Raw genomic sequence first — 4,568 nt, forward strand, 5'->3', positions numbered from 1 at the left:
ATTGCAATTTTTCTTAGTAAAATGCATTTTTATGCACGCTTTATTGTAATATATGCATTTTGTATGCAATCCTTGGCTGGAGAACTGCATTGCAAAATTCAGATAAATGTGAATATTTAATAATAATAATAATAATAATAATAATAATAATAATAATAATAATAATTTATACCCCGCCCATCTGGCTGGGTTTCCCCAGCCACTCTGGGTGGCTTCCAACTGAATATTAAAAACACAATACAGCATCAAACATTAAAAACTTCCCTAAGCAGGGCTGCCTTCAGATGTCTTTTAAAAGTAAGATAGTTGCTTATTGCCTTGACATCTGCTGGGAGGGCGTTCCACAGGGCTACTGAGAAGGCCCTCTGCCTGATTCCCTGTAAAGTCACTTCTCGCAGGGAGGGAACCGCCAGAAGGCCCTTGGAGCTGGACCTCAGAGTCCAGGCAGAACGATGGGGGTGGAGACGCTCCTTCACAGGATGGCTGTGTTTTGGCTTGTATATTGTTTTGGAAAGAGCAGATTAGGTTGCTTCACCTTTAAATGTAAACTGAATTGAGTTTCTCCCCCATCTCTACCGATACCTCAAAAGCTAACAGATTTATTATAGCATAAGGTTATGGAGAGCAGAGTATCTGAAATGCTGGAGCAAGTAGACCATGGGTAGGCAAATTAAGGCCCAGGGGCCGGATCTGGCCCAATCACCTTCTAAATCTGGACTGTGGACGGTCCAGGAATCAGTGTGTTTTTACATGAGTAGAATGTGTCCTTTTATTTAAAATGCATCTCTGGGTTATTTGTGGAGCCTGCCTGGTGTTTTTACATGAATAGAATGTGTGCTTTTATTTAAAAAGCATCTCTGGGTTATTTGTGGGGCATAGGAATTCGTTCTTTCCCCCCCCCCCCAAAAAAAAAATAGTCCGGCCCCCCACAAAGTCTGAGAGACAGTGGACTGGTCCCCTGCTGAAAAAGTTTGCTGACCAGTGCGAGTAGACCTTTGATCAGATCCAGCAGGGCTCTTTGAGTGTTCTAAATGCACATAACTTTGAGTGTACAGAGGTGGCAATGTGAGCCAGTGCATCTGACTGTTAACCAGAAGGTTCGTGGTTCGAGCCTACCCTGCAGGGCAGGGTTCCTGCATTGCAGTGGGTTGGACTAGATGACCCTTGGAGTCCCTTCCAATTCTATGATTCCATTCAGAGAAGATCATTTTATCTTCAGAGCTCACGTAGTGATCAAAAGCAAGAGTAGCCAGAGTTTCAAAGTTCCTAAAATCTGAGAGCCATGCAGAAGGCACATACAACCTTTGTTTAATTTGCTGTTTCAGCTCCAGAAAATGGCAAAAGCATTATGGGATGATTTCTCTTTTTCTTAACAAAACCTTAATTCTAATCAAGGAGGCCATTCAGATGAAAAGCTTTTGTGATTTGTTTCATAGCGGTGTTTCAAGGGGCATGCTTTTTTATTGCAGATAAGGTGCAGGAGTTTGCGCCTTTTAACAGCAAATGAAAAATCTTTCTCTTAGTAGGCTTAATGGCTTTTCTTCTTTACAGCTGATATAATGCTTTTGCTGGACACTTCCAGGGACAGAAGACAGGATTAGATGCAGAACTAGATACCACAGCAAGCTGCAGGATCAGATTAGAGAATGTGCACTGGAGGTGGTAAGATACACAACTCATTACCTGCACAAACTTATATAAAATCCTGTTTGAACAGTGTAACCGGGGCAATCTCTTGCCTTGGAAAGATCAGATCAATCACCCTTCCTAGTCTAATAACCTCTGACCAGAGAAAAGTGTTCTCCAACTTCAGATCTGCAATTCCAGTTTGCACATTATACACAGTGAAGAAACAACAGCATAAATGTGGCACATTGCACACAGAAAGAATAAAATGCAAATTTTCTGCAGATGTAAAGTTATGCTTAATAACAGTTCCCATGAAGAGTTAAGTGTCACAACATTATACACAATCACAACCCCTCACATACAAACACAATTGTAGATGAACCACACCCAGACACCAAGTATACTCATGGATGAAACGGGGTTTTTTAAGGCTCTGATTGGGAGCCACAACAGATTTTTATTCTTTAGACGAGTCTGCCCCCTTGTGAACATGAACTGCAAATACTGCAGGTGGTTTTCTCCATATTCTTTCTTGCATGAAATTGGCAAGTGTGGCTGATAACACTGCCATTCGAGAGCATGTTGCTTATTGTGCGAGCATCTTTGAACATTTATGCAATGTAACATATTATTCCGGAAACTGTGTGATATGTAGCATGTAGTATCTTGCTTCTAATATGAATTTTTATTTCAAGACTTTGAAATGTAGATTTATACACTGAGATTGTATTCAAGGTACAGGTTGTGGGTTGCTAAATGGAACTGTTGACTAGGGACTTCACACTTGAGAAACGTGCTGACTAAGAGTCGAAAGAAACTGGCCAAAAAACATAAGCAAGTATAAATTCTCAATGCACATCAACAGCCATATAGTTCAGTTGGTGCTGATAACGCCAAAGCTGCAGGTTTGATCCCCATAAGGGACAGCTGCATATTCCTGCATTGCAGGAAATGACATTGATTACAGAGTTAATACTCTCTGCCTCACAGTTTATTATTGCACTTATAATAAAGGGAAAACAGGGACATAATTAACCTACCATGGGATGGTGCCATTCTGTTTTAATTGTAATTATTTCTCTGTTTTAAACAGATTTTATATATGTATATAGTTTTAATTCTATTAATTATTTTTAAATATTTTTTCTATGTTTTTAGTGATTCTTGTTTTCATCTGTAAGCTGCCTTGAGTCCCATGGCGGGGAAAGGCTGGATATAAATAAATATATTGTAATATATAATAATAAAAGCTAGGGTTACCATATTTCAAAAAACTAAAAAACAGAACTCCCTGAAAGCTGTTCAGGTTTTTTTAGGAAACCACCAAAATTGTTGAAAATGCAAGCAAACAAACAAACGAACAAAAAACCATGCAATTTTTGGGTTTACTTGCTGAAAATCCAGGACAGTCACCTTCCAGAAATTCCCCCCAGACATCACTTCCGCCTTTGAAATCAACCCTATAAAAATTGACCTGTATGACTGCATATTATGAGCATAGAAGCCACATATGTAAAGAAATTAATACAGTATAGCCGATTAGGTGCACAGACCATTAATTCTAACATCAAAGGGTTGCTACTCAAACATACAAAGAAACATGGATGGGAGTATTAGGAGAAGCTCTGAAGACTATTTGCATGAGCCTTACCATGTACCATGAAACAACCTATATTAGTAGCTTTGAGCAGCACATATAAAAAGAAGTGCCATTTTCTTGCCTCTGATTTCTTGGTCTGTGTGTCATAAAAAATATATGAGGCGGGTGTGGCATTTTAACTTTTCACCTCAGGTATGAAAATACCCAGGGCTGATTTGACTGTTATGTGAATAACATTACACGGGGTGTCACGACTTTAACACCATCACCTTTTCCATTCCACAGTTTTAAGCTGACACGAAATCTTTTTGTTATAGTATTTATGTAGCTATACTTGCGGTGTCAATTATTCATTTGTTTTGGGGTTTGTCTTGTCTATTTAAAAACGTAAGAAAGGCTTTCTTTTGTTTTCTTCCTGTACAGAATTTTGCAAGAGCTGGATAAACTGGTTGAGCTTTTGCCCGAGAGACAACAATGTCTCTTTTTCATAAGTGGTCTTTAGGGCTGGGTTTTTAATATTCCTGGCTAGCAGACAATGCCTATTGAGAATTTGCCTTCTCCTCCCTCCATCCACAAGTCTATTACTTACTGTATTGATATTATTATTTGTATCTTTATTTTAGATGTTATGATATATGTGGAAATTGTTCAATGTGTACTTTTTGATGTTTTATTTATAGCTTATGAATGCTTTTGTTACGTATGTAATTATGTATATATATATTTACATACTGTAAGCCACCTTGAGCATGGTTTGGAAAACTGGCATACAAATAAAATGATTGTGTGTCTGCATTGTGGGCAGCCTTTAACCCAGGAGTATTTAGCATTTTGGACTACACTTCCCATCAGCACCTGCCAGCATGGATGATGGGAATTGTAGTCCATAACATCTGGAGATATTGGCTACCCCTGGTTTAATCTATAATAATCTGGTTCACTCTATCATAGGGAGCTGTGAAATTATAGGCAGATAGATTTTCGTGCCAATTAACATTTCTCTGAGTCAGCGAAGGCAATGCCTCCACACCCTCCCCTTATCACTCAAACATGGAGAAACTGCCCTGACTTTTCCTTCTGGGTGTAGCAGATTCATGATACATGGCCAAACACAAGAGTTATCTCTGTGCCACCCTTTGCGGTTTCTGAGTTAACATACCTGAGGGAAAGGATCCAGCAAACCGGAACACCTGAAGAAGCCAAACAAGTTCCCTTTTCTGTTTGCTCTCAGGGTGTTCCTTTCTTTTATTGTTTCTGGTGAATGTGACTGTCAACCTGCCATTCAAACAGGTGCAAAAAAGGAGGGGCTGCTTGCCCAGAAGAAGGTTTTCTCTTTCTT

This window comes from Podarcis muralis, chromosome 3 (assembly GCF_964188315.1).
Source record: "Podarcis muralis chromosome 3, rPodMur119.hap1.1, whole genome shotgun sequence".
NCBI classification, from domain to species: domain Eukaryota; kingdom Metazoa; phylum Chordata; class Lepidosauria; order Squamata; family Lacertidae; genus Podarcis; species Podarcis muralis.